Source organism: Puntigrus tetrazona, unplaced genomic scaffold (genome assembly GCF_018831695.1).
Source record: "Puntigrus tetrazona isolate hp1 unplaced genomic scaffold, ASM1883169v1 S000000299, whole genome shotgun sequence".
In the NCBI taxonomy this organism is placed as follows: Eukaryota; Metazoa; Chordata; class Actinopteri; order Cypriniformes; family Cyprinidae; genus Puntigrus; species Puntigrus tetrazona.
This window is the reverse complement of record NW_025047959.1, coordinates 1-13,552: the sequence shown is the minus strand read 5'-3', so window position 1 is coordinate 13,552 and position 13,552 is coordinate 1.

Genomic DNA, 13,552 nt, shown 5'->3' with positions numbered 1-13,552 from the left:
CAGGCGAGTCTGGGAGCTCACGGCGGACCGCACAGCTTCATCAACCACAGGTGACCACAAACACACCTGACCTGGCGTCTTCATCAGACATCTTACACTGAGCTTCTCTCCACAGAGCCAAAGTCCCATCAGCCCCTGCAGACACCGTCATCCCCATCGACGACCCCGAGACGTGCAGGTACTGACGAGCAAACAGTACAAGTACAATGACCATTAAACAGTCTACAATCAAATATTATAAAAACAACTCAAATAAACCCATTGTATTAGTAAAAATAATAAATAACACACATACATACATACATATATATTTAAATGTGTGTGTGTATGTATGTATAATAATATGTATAATATGTATGTTTGTATCCAAACACACACACACACACACAATGACATACATACAATTATTAATATTATAATAATTACCAGTATATCCAAACACACACATAACATATAGTACACACACACATACAATTATTAAATGGTTATATATATAGTATATATATATACACATAAATACACACATACATATATATATATATATATATATATATATATATATATATATATATATATATATATTTCCTTTGGTAAATATGTGAACATAGATCTGTTTTCTGTGACAGGAATTAATGAAGCCAATGAACACACACACACACACACACACACACACACACACACACACACACACACACACACACACACTTATTTCCTGGCCAGATATTATGGAAAGACATTGAAGAATAAACCTGTGGCAAAAACCCATGGCTTTGTAGTAAACACTCATTTATAAGCTCTTGATTTAACAACAATGACACTGAAAGGCGCCTCTCAGAACCACAACCACGAGAAGAAAGATCTGGCGCCCTCTGCTGCTCTCTCTGTGTGTGTGTGTGTGTGTGTGTGTGTGTGTGTGTGAGTGATGGAGATGGAGAGACTGCAGCAGAACACAGGGCACGTGTAACAGCAGCAGTTCGACGCAGTGCATTGTGGGAATAGTAGAATGACATCATCTTTAAGTCTAATAACAAACAGCAAATGTCTAATATACAAGAATGTGCTGATTTACAGAATTAATCAACAATTAGATTCAGTCTGTAAATTCGATATTTGATTATAACACCTTTTTATAATTGTAATATTCAATCATTCAGTTAATCATAGTGTCTCTAATTAGGCGAGTATGCGTTCAGCTAATTTTCACCCTGTAACATAAATTCCTCTCATAATTATATGAAAGTAAACAGGCTGTTATTTAACAGAATAGTCATAGCTGATAGAGAGACTTGCAAACAAACCAAAGCCAAACTGGACAAATATGGTCAAATATTTTTAAAATGTAGAGAACCATTGATTATAATGAAATAGAAGAGTGGCCTCTTTTTAAATTATTACAAAGAGAGCTTTCTATGCCATATATTATGCATTCAGAATTTGAATGTAGCCAGCGTTTTGTTGTTCATGCTGCTAAGTGAACTAGATCGAGTAAAGACTATCAAGTGAAAGATTTACTCTCAAAATGACAATAGTGATAACCATATGTAATCTGACAAACATTTATCATAAATAGGTTCTGTGTTAAGGACATAACTCACAAGCTTTCCAACAACACAATCATAATAAAATAATACAGATCTGAGATCTGGTGTGTGTTTCAGGTGTTTGGAGTGTGTCTTCTGAGATCTGGTGTGTGTTAAGTGTTTGGAGTGTGTCTTCTGAGATCTGGTGTGTGTTAAGTGTTTGGAGTGTGTCTTCTGAGATCTGGTGTGTGTTAAGTGTTTGGAGTGTGTTTTCTGAGATCTGGTGTGTGTTTCAGGTGTTTGGAGTGTGTTTCTGAGATCTGGTGTGTTTTAGGTGTTTTAGAGTGTGTTTTTGAGATCTGGTGTGTTTTAGATGTTTGGAGTAAGTTTTCTGAGATCTGTGTGTTTCAGGTGTTTGGGAGTGTGTTTTCTGAGATCTGGTGTGTTTTAGGTGTTTGGAGTGTGTTTCTGAGATCTGGTGTGTTTCAGGTGTTAAAGTGTGTCTTGGAGTGTTTGGAGTGTTTTGAGATCTGGTCTGTTTTAGTGTGTGTGTTTTCTGAGTGTTTGGAGTGTGTTTTCTGAGATCTGGTGTGTTTTAGGTGTTTGGAGTGTGTTTTCTGAGAGATCTGTGTGTGTTTTAGGTGTTTTTAGGAGTGTGTTTGTCTTAGGTGAGATCTGAGGTGTGTGTGTTAAGTGTTTGGAGTGTTTTTCTGAGATCTGTGTGTTTTAGGTGTTTGGAGTGTGTTTTCTGAGATCTGTGTGTTTTAGATGTTTGGAGTGTTTTCTGAGATCTGGTGTGTTTTAGGTGTTTGGAGGTGTTTGGAGTGTGTTTTCTGAGATCTGGTGTGTGTTTCATGTGTTTGGAGTGTGTTTTCTGAGATCTGGTGTGTTTTAGGTGTTTGGAGTGTGTTTTCTGAGATCTGGTGTGTTTCAGGTGTTTGGAGTGTGTTTTCTGAGATCTCTGTGTGTTTTAGTGTTTGTGTGTTTTCTGAGATCTGGTGTTTTCAGGTGTTTGGAGGTGTTTTCTGAGATCTGGTGTGTTTTAGGTGTTTGGAGTGTTTTCTGAGATCTGGTGTGTTTTAGGTGTTTGGAGTGTTTTTCTGAGATCTGGTGTGTTTTAGGTGTTTGGAGTGTTTTTCTGAGATCTGTGTGTTTTAGGTGTTTGGAGTGTGTTTTCTGAGATCTGGTGTGTTTTAGGTGTTTGGAGTGTGTTTCTGAGATCTGGTGTGTGTTTCAGGTGTTTGGAGTGTTTTCTGAGATCTGGTGTGTTTTAGGTGTTTGGAGTGTGTTTTTGAGATCTGTGTGTTTTAGAAGTGTTTGGAGTGTTTTCTGAGATCTGTGTGTGTTTTAGGTGTTTGGAGTGTTTTCTGAGATCTGTGTGTGTTTCAGGTGTTTGGAGTGTGTTTTCTGAGGTCTGTGTGTGAGGTCTATGTGTTGTAAGTGTTTGGAGTGTGTTTTCTGAATCTAGTGTGTGTTAAGTGTTTGGAGTGTGTTTTCTGAGATCTGGTGTGTTTTAGGTGTTTGGAGTGTGTTTTCTGAGATCTGTGTGTTTTAGTGTGTTTGGAGTGTGTTTTCTGAGGTTCAGTGTGTGTTTTAGGTGTTTGGAGTGTTTTTCTGAGATCTGGTGTGTTTTTAGGTGTTTGGAGTGTGTTTTTCTGAGATCTGTGTGTTTTTAGTGTGTTTGGAGTGTGTTTTCTGAGATCTGTGTGTGTTTTAGGTGTTTGGAGTGTATTTTCTGAGATCTGGTGTGTTTTTAGGTGTTTGGAGTGTTTTGGGGGTCTGAGTGTGTGTTTTAGGTGTTTGGAGTGTGTTTTTCTGAGATCTGGTGTGTTTTAGAGTGTTTGGAGTGTGTTTTCTGAGATCTGTGTGTTTTTTAGGTGTTTTTGGGTGTGTTTCTGAGATCTGTGTGTGTTGGAGTGTTTGGGAGTGTGTTTCTGAGGTCTGTGTGTGTCAAGTGTTTGGAGTGTGTTTTCTGAGGTCTAGTGTGTGTGTTAGAGTGTTTGGAGTGTGTTTTCTGAGATCTGGTGTGTTTTAGGGTGTTTGAGTGTTTTCTGAGATCTGGTGTGTTTTAGGTGTTTGGAGTATTTTCTGAGATCTGGTGTGTTTTAGGTGTTTAGGTAAGTTTCCCCCAGAGATCTGAGGTGTGTTTCATGTGTTTGGAGTGTATTTTCTGAGATCTGGTGTGTTTCAGGTGTTTGGAGTGTGTTTTCTGAGATCTGGTGTGTTTCAGGTGTTTGGAGTGTGTTTCTGAGATCTGTGTGTTTGTGGGTGTTGGAGTGTGTTTGAGATCTGTGTGTTTTAGATGTTTGGATGTTTTCTGAGATCTGTGTGTTTCATGTGTTTGGAGTGTGTTTTCTGAGATCTGTGTGTTTCAGGTGTTTGGAGTGTGTTATCTGGGCTGGCTGGAGGTTCGAGACGCAGACATGACGCTTCGAGGAGCCCAGGAGGTGCTGAGTGACTGTATCCAGCAGCTGCAGCAGCGAAGAGAGACACAGAGACCGAGGGTGAGACACACACACACACACACACACACACACACACACACGCCTGGTCTCGTTCACACACTCACCCATCTCTAAATCGCCGCTGTCAGACTCAACACATGCTGCCTGGTGCTGCAGGACATCACCCCTGACCCTCATTGACTCCCCGCTGACCACACCTCCTGCACTCGCAGCCAATCGGCTGCATCAGCGCCTGGGAGTTGGGGCGGGGCTCCAGCAGGTCAGTGACTCTCATTCAGCTCACACTGAAGCACAAAAACAGGTGCATTTGTAGCAATAGCCAACAAATACATTGTATGGAGTCTAAATTAGCCATGTTTCATGCCAAATGATTAGGTTATAAGTAAAGATATTTTGTAAATGTTCTACCGTGAAAATACAAAACTTCACTTGAACAACTTTAAAGGTCATTTTTCTCAATATTTAGATTTTTTGCTTTTAAAATGAACTGGTTGAACGGTGATTGCATCTAAATCCTAAAAATTCTAAAATATAAAGTACATTTATAACATCATTCTTCTATTATAATACTTTTGCAACAAATAACAAAAAATAATAACCCGGGTTAACACTAATGCACAGGTGTTTTTTGATGCAGCGCGTCTGTGAGAGGGACGTGGAAATCTATAAAAAGCCTTCTCAATTTGTTTGATTGAAAGTCGTAAAACACTATCCGAGTTTAATTTTGCTGTTTGAGCAAATGGAAATGCAAAATATATTTGTGGTACTCTCCCATTCAGTGCTCTTCAAGCCCTACCCAACCATGAGCATTCAGCTGCTGAGAAACCAAGATGTGTGAAAATGATTACGCTATGCTTGTGTAAGCCTAAGAGTTTGTCTGATACGTGTGTGTGTGTGTGTGTGTGTGTGTGTGTGTGTGCGCTTTTAAAAACATTCATCTGCTTTCCGAGAGCAACAGTGTGCAAATGTATTTTGTATTTTTTCTCTAATAGTTTTTTTCTTGGTTGTACATATCATTATTTTTTTATATGATTGTTTGACATTTGGGTATTCCATGCATAAAGACAAAAAGGCACAGCATGCACACTGTAGAAATCATGTTGAGTACGTTTCAGTCGCAGGGTTAAAAATGACCGGCTTGTGTTCACTGTATGCTTAATATTTAGTGAGCAGTAGTAAGGAGATCATCACGATGAAGACTGATCGTAAGCTAAACGGAAACTAAAATTAAAATCACTGTTGTTGAAATACATTAAACTGTTTATTTCAGCCAGTTGCAAAGGAACATTTCTCATTGCAAGTTTCGTTGAACTTTAAACTGAAATAAAAACTATATAGGCGTGCATACAAAACCCTACTACAACCACAAACACTCAAATGAAAAGAACAAAAAACATTTTAAAGCAGGAGGATAAAATCACATTAAGCTTTCATCATACTGAAAGGGAGAACTTTATGATGTACAATATATAATATATATAATACACAATATAATGTACACTTACCCTAAACCTTAGCTGGCACACTAAAAAAGTAGTTTAGTTTCAGCCCAAACTATGTATAATACATTAGAGTACGCTCGCTAGCTTTGTCTGAAGTAAATAAATGATCTGAGAACATTCAAAGCGTAGGGTTTATTAATGAATAGGCTGCTGTTTGTGAATCCAGGATGATAGAAGATTTAAACATGATAAAAACACAAAGAGGTGATGGAGTCATGTGGAGGGACGGGGCTCGCCAGCAGATGTCACTGCAGACCGAGACTCACATCAAGAACACACGTTAATGTTAATGTTAGTCAACCTTAAAAACAGCTAGTCAGGGTGCACTATATGCTGCACAACTAGTGTTTCATTCTTCTAATTCATAACCAAATGAATGCATTCATTCAGGAACTAAAAACTAAAATTAAAACTACATATTATTATTAATAATAATAATAATCACTAGATTAAAAAAATCATTTAACTAACATTTCTGCTTTAAATTTTGAAGTATTAATAAAGAGGATTAAAAAAATCAAGACATAAAAATATAATAAACATTACCTAAAAAATAATGCATGTTTAATATTTCAGCAAAATATCTACTTTAATTTTGTTTACGTTTCACTGAAATAACTAATAAAAAAAAAAAAACAAAATGGATAATAATAAAATAAACAAATTAGTAAAACATATTAAATGACATTAAAAGCTTTTAAATAACAAATGCAGATATATTTATCCAAAAGCACATATTTTAAAATTCTATTATGTATTATTATTGTATTATTTCTTTGAAAGTGCTATAGTAAGAGACACGGACTGATAGAAAGTGAGAGGAGAGATGCTCAGAGACCCTAAACTCTGGTTGAGAAAGGAAAATGGAAAAAGGATTGCCATGTTTCTTTTTGCTTTTAGAGGAACACACACACACACACACACACACACTCACTCACACTCACACTCACACTCACACTCACACTCACATCACACACACACACACTCACACACACACACACACACACACACACACACCTTTCACACACACACACACACAGAGTTCTATACAATATGAATGAGTGTCTTTGGGTGGGTGAAGTCATTGCGCTATATTTGGAGGCCTCACTCAGCGTTTTCTGTGTCCGTGTACACGTGGTTCTGAAGAGATGAAGTCACAGCTCTATATATGGAGCAGGGAGAGTGTGTGTGTGTGTGTGTGTGTGTGTGTGTGTGTGTGTAATCAGGACTCCTCCCTCTTTTTTTGCATCTCTGATAGTGAAACACATTCTCTGCTTTCACCTAATAAATAGCGGTAGGGTTTCATCTTTAACTCTCCGAAGGCAAGACTCATTTTCAAGTGATCTTTTCCCTCCCAGATTGTTTTACTTTATTCTTATTTTTCTGTTCTATTTCATTTATGGGTTGTTTTTCTATTTTAGTCGTTTCAGCCTCTGTGGTTCCTCTTTATCTTGGTTTGTTTTTATGTTCCATCCCTCTGGTTTCCACTTTCTGTGTCTCTGTTGATTGTCCATCATCTCTTCTTCAGAGAGAGAGAGAGAGGCGAGCGGCTGGCTGCAGGGCTTTGGTGTCAGGAGTGTGTTGGGCGTGTGTTAGGATGCCCAGGGTGTGCGTGTGTGTGTGCCTGCGTGTTTGCTGAGGAGGGACGGATCAGAGGGACAGGCGGAGATCAGAGCTTGCTCCAGAGGGAGTGTGTTTGTGCTGGATGCTGGTCGTGCAGTGGCGATGGGAGAAACGACTCCAGAGTGCAGCTGGATGCTGATGAGTGACATCAGTGTGAGTAACACACACACACACACACACACACACACACACACACACTGCTGCATTGCTCTGCTGCTGTCTCGTGCGCTCAGGTGTGTTTGATTTACTTTGAGGATGAAGTACATTTGGTCTTTTTTGGGTGGTCATTGTAGTTTGTTGTATAGAAAAGTGTGTTTGTTTAGGGTGTGTGCACTTGAGTGTTTGCATGTTTGAAATCTCATGGATTTGAGTCCTTTGCAATTTTGTTGCAAAAATTATGGAAATCAGAAAAAGCAGAAATGCAAGGGAAAAAATATGCAGAGAAAGAGACACTTGTATGTTTGTCTGAGTGTGTAAATGTTTTATGACTATTGCTGTTCTGCAAAATGTGAGCACAATACTGTCAGTGTGTGTGTGTGTGTGTGTGTGTGTGTGTGTGTGTGTGTGTGTATTACAACGTCTCTGAGGGTCTGTATGGAGGTGACAGTTATTAATGAATATGCTGAAACAATCACAATCTTTTGGGAAAAGGAAAAAAAGAGACAGTGATTGATTTTGTGTGTGTGTGTGTGTGTGTGTGTGTGTGTGTGTGTGTGTGTGTATGTGTGCGCGTGCATCATGTACTCACGATGATAGTACAACCTGACAAACCAATACTGTACAGATAAGAGTTCCTCCTGAGAGAAAGAGCTCAATGAAGGACTAGACTTTAGTGTGTGTTAAACATCACAAAACAAAGAGATGTTGCTATGCAGCTACCAGGGTGTTCTGTATGTGGTTGTTAGGGTGATTTTATACTTGCTAGTGCATTGGTGGTGATTAAATTGGTTGCCGAGGGTGTTGCTATAGTGTTGTGTGTAACGTTTCCAGGTGTTGATTTGCAGTTTGAGTGGTTGCTAGGGTATTACTATGTTTTGGTGGATGTTAGTTTTTAGGATGTTGGTGGAGACTTGGCTGGTTAATAAGGGGTTTTATAGTTTTGGGTGGTTGCTATGGTGTTGTGGGTGGTTTCTAGGGTTTATTGCTGATTGCTGAGGAGGTGTTCAATTAGGTTTCTATAGTGTTGGTGGTGGTTTGGGCGGTTTGCTGAGTTATTGCTAGTGTGACATAATGGTTGCTAGGGTGTTGCTATGGTGTTCTGTCTGGTTGGTAGGGTGTTCAGTGAGGTTTCTGTGGTATTGTTCTATATGGTGTTTAGGCTGGTTGCTCAGGTGCTGTAGAAGGTCTGCAAAATTCCCTCCAAACATGTGAAGGTGTGCTTGTTAAGGTGTTTTGGGTGGTTACTATGCCGTTGCTAGGTGCTGAGTGTTTTGTATTAGTCAGGCACAGCACTCTCACTAGCTCAGTAAATGACTCATGTTCTGCGTGATAAACAGCTCACATTCGTTAGCGTTCGACGAGTGAGTTTAAAAAGTAAAATGTAGTTCATCCTCACCATTATCATCACTATCCTCACAGAGACCCTTCAGCTTTAAAAAGTGCTTTTACGCCATAAGAGGGTATCAGTATTTTGTGTGTGTGCAGACAGACAGAATGGGTTCATCGCTGGGGCTCTGAGACTTCTGAGAAACACACTCTTGTGATTATTGTGTCAGCTGAAGTCTCTTCGCGTGTGCAGGTGTGAGCGCAGACAGGCGAGTGTGTGAGTGTGTCAGTGTGTTGTGTAGTTTATAGTGAACTCCGTTTTCACACACATGAAAGCCACGTTGAGTTTCCTGACTGACAGAGTGAAGGGAGTAAACTCATGAACTGGCCGACTTCCCTCAGCCGCCACAGATGCTGACGATTTAACATGTAAACTTCAGGGTTATTATAGATCATTTAAACAAAAACAAAACCCTCATTTTAAATTAAAACTAAAACTGTATTTTTACAATATATTTACCGATGGAAAAAAATGATTTCTACTAATGTACTAACCACAGCAACCTTGCAACAGCAACAGGTGACCACCCAAACCATCCTAGCAACATCCTAACGACAACCCAGACCACCATAGCAACACCTAAAAACCACCCGCAACTCCCCTCACAGAGACACTTCCTTTCGTGCCAAACAGGAAAAATACGTCTAACACCTGGAAACCCAAAAACACTCTAACAACACCTTAGCAACCACCCCAAAAAACCATAGCAACTCTCTAGTCTCCACCGTGTAGACTAGATCACAGAACACTCCCTTCATGCCAAACAAGAGAAAAACACCTGAAACCCCTAGCAACCACACTAAACACCATAGCAACTCCTAGCAACAGTTCACAGTAGACCAGATCACGGAGACATTCATTTCAAGCCAAACAGGAGGAACACATCTGGAAACAACTGCAAACACCCTAGCAACATATTAGAAACCACCCAAAGCACCATAGCAACTCCCTAACAACTGTCCACTGTGTAGACTAGATCACAGAGACACTCCCTTCATGCCAATCAAGAGGAAAACACCTGAAATGTTCCAAACACCCTAGCAACCACCCAAAACACCATAGCAATCCCCTAGCAACCACCCTAAACACCATAGCAACTCCCTAGCAACAGTTCACAGTAGACCAGATCACAGAGACATTCCTTTCAAGCCAAACAAGAGGAAAACCCCTGGAAACAACCCCAAACACCCTAGCAACCACCCAAAACACCATAGCAACTCCCTAGCAACAGTTCACAGTAGACCAGATCACAGAGACATTCCTTTCAAGCCAAACAACGCCCCCCTAAACACCCTAGCAACCACCCTACACACACCATAGAAATCCCTAGCAACCACCCTAAACACCATACCATGGCTCAGCAACAGCTCACAGTAGACCAGATCACAGAGACATTCTTCCTGCCAAACAAGAGAGGAAAACCCCTGAGTCTAACCCTAAACACCCTAGCAACCACCCTAAACACCATAGCAACTCCCTAGCAACAGTTCACAGTAGACCAGATCACAGAGACATTCCTTTCAAGCCAAACAAGAGAAAAACGCATGGAAACAACCCCAAATACCCTAGCAACCACCCAAAACAGGATAGCAACTGTCCACAGTAGACTAGACAGAGACACTCCCTTCATGCTAAACAGAGGGAAAAAAATATTACAGCAACTCCCTAGCAACCCCCGCAGCAATCCAGATGATCTTAAAAAGACACTCCCTTCATAACAAAACAAGAGGAAAACGCCTGGAAACAACCTCAAACACCCTAGCAACTTAAAACTGTTTAAAATCTGTTTTGGTCGGTGTGTTTTGTGTAGGGTTGGCTCTAGACGTTTGCTGGCACGTCGCCGCTGAGCTCTGGAATGTCATCGAGGTGACACTGAAACACGGCACTAAACCAGTAACCTTTACATTCTCTACTGGCACGCATGTGGATATAGCTCCGGCTGACTCTCCTGATGGAGTGGTTTTCTGCTGCTGTCCCTAAGTTCTCATACTGCCAAATGCTCTTCAATCTCAACACTACTGTGTGTTAATCTCATCTGAATCAAGTTAATGCATGAATGAGTGATAGAAGAGTTTTATATTGACTTTTCAAGTAAGAAAAACTACTCTTTGAACTGAGATACTTAGAGCCATAGCTTGATATTAAACAGATGTTACTTTAATTTATTTCCCACTAATTTTGGATATGGATTTTATTTACAAAGTACATGTTTTTATATTTGAATTATACATTTATACATTAATTTATATTTTAATAAATGCTTATTTTAAATGTAACATTTTAAATTGGTATGCGTTTGTTTTAATTGTTTTTATTATATAATAGCTTTTTTTTAGCTTTTTAGTTTTTTTATTATATAACGCTTTTAGGATTTTTTACATTTTAACATACATTTTAATTTGATGTTTGTGATTTGTTTTTAATTGATATTATTTTAGGTGTTTATTATGATTTGATTACGTTTTAGCATTTTTTTTTATTCATTAAAAAAATTACCATTCTTACTTTTTTACATGCTCAAATTAAAGAAAAACTGGTTTCAAAACTTCGGTTTTGGTAAGCAGCGATGAAATCTAAAAATTCAAACGTTTTAGGCTTCATCTATCTTCTCTCCTGAATAATAATCCTGTTTATTATCGTGCGAGACGCCTGAAGGAAACTCATAACGTGATAGTAACACACTTTAACGTCGTTTCTGCGCTTCTTACTAACTCAAACACAAGCCTGATCTGGTTCTGTTTCAGGATTTTGGCAAGACACGTGGCCGTGTGCCAAGAACGCGCCGAAAGTACTGAAATGCCACGTGTTCCAGTAACACCGTGACCAGTCCCGCTGGAGAGCCGCCGCCAGCAACTCTGAAACTAGATCTGCTCAGCGTGAGGAGCGGCGAAAATAATCCACCCAAAACAATCTCTCGCAGATACCACTAAGCGGAAACTGGCGAAGCAATGTAAAATCACCAGGTCGCATATTTATCATCAGGCTCAAGTGAATGTTTATGAGAGAGAGCCTCAGCCACCAATCTGATCGGGTTTCCGCCTAAAAGCCGCTTTCTGGTGGGTCTGTGAGAAGAAAAAAAAAGTGTCTTCTTGGGAAAATATCTGTGTTTAGAGTATTTCTCTGGCGTTGTGTGTCTGTGTCTGTGTGTAAGTGTGTGTGTGTGTGTGTGTGTGTCTGTGTGTGTCTGTGTGTGTCTGTGTGTGCGTGTGTCTGTGTGTCTGTGTCTGTGTCTGTGTGTGTGTGTCTGTCTGTGTGTCGTGTGTGTCTGTCTGTGTGTCTGTGTCTGTGTGTGTCTGTGTGTGTGTGTGTGTGTGTGTGTGTGTGTGTGTGTGTGTGTCTGTGTGTGTGTGTCTGTGTGTGTGTGTCAGTGTGTGTGTGTGTGTGTGTGTGTGTGTCTGTCTGTGTGTCTGTGTGTCTGTGTGTGTGTGTGTGTGTGTCTGTGTGTGTGTGTGTGTGTGTGTGTGTGTCTGTCTGTGTGTCTGTGTGTCTGTGTGTGTGTGTGTGTGTGTGTGTGTGTGTGTGTGTGTGTGTGTGTGTGTGTGTGTGTGTCTGTGTGTGTGTGTGTCTGTGTGTGTGTGTGTGTGTGTGTGTGTGTGTGTGTGTGTCTGTGTGTGAGTGTGTGTCTGTGTGTGAGTGTGTGTGTGTGTTAGTATGCACCTGTCCCTCCTCATGTAAAGTTGCCCACTCAGCATGTCCATCCTCAGGCTTTGATTAACATTGAGCGGAGATTTATTGGCTCCAGATGAACGTCCTCAGAGAGACTGACGGCAGCAGAGCAGGGTGTTTTCATCAGCCGCCGCTTCTGTTTTCAGATTATGGCTGATCGCAGAGCGCCGGTCCGGTCGCTGGCTCTCGCCTCAGATCAGCTCTGATGTTCCTCTGAGAGGGTCAGGTGTGACCAGGAGCAGTCATAAGAGCTCAGATACATTCCTCAGAGCAACAATACATCGTATGAGTCAAAACTTCACTAAATTATAAGGATATTAAGTAAAGCCCATGTTACGTGGACGATATTTAGAAAATGTCCTATCGTCTATATATCAAAGATTAAGCTATGATTAGTAATATGCATTGCTAAGAACTTGATCTGAAACGACTTTAAAAGGTGATTTTCTCAATATTTAAATGTTTTCGGTTCTCGATTTTTCTAAAAGTTGTGCCTCAGACAGATATCGTCCGATCCTCACAAACCACACGGTGGAAAGATGGATTTATTCAGCTTTTAGATAAATGCGTGAATCTCAGTTTTGTGCTCCAGGGTCAGATATCTGAAGCATTCGATGATTTCACTGTTGTTTTGACACAGAGATCGATATTTCAAGGCCATCCATGTTTTGCTGTAATAGCTACATACTTATATAAAGTCGTATAATTACAACTTTCATTTTCTAACATTTGCATTATAGAAAAAAAAATGTATTTCACATTTTATAAAAATAATTTCAAGATGTTTATTACGTTTATTTTTAGGACTGATACATTACAGCATAAAAGTTGATGTAATTTGATTTTTAAAAATATTTAAATAAAAAGAATTATATTAAAATAATTAAATTGCAGAATTCCTAAAAGTTTAGGTTGATGTTGTTTAGGTTTCAAAGTTTTATTTTTCTTTGTACACTTTTGTGATTGTTGGGTTATCTTCTGTTTTTCTACAATTTCTACCTACAAAATATTTTTAGAGCATGACCGAACAAAAACATTTATATGAAATATTATTATTTTATTTTTTTCTACAATTATAAAAGTATAATTGAATGCTCTACAAGGTTTACACCTTTTTTTCGAATGAATTTAAATAACTTTTCTTGTAGTTTGTGACAGCCATTTCTAACCTATAAAATATTTTAGAGCATTTATATCCATTATAAAGATTACATCATTCCCACAAAATCA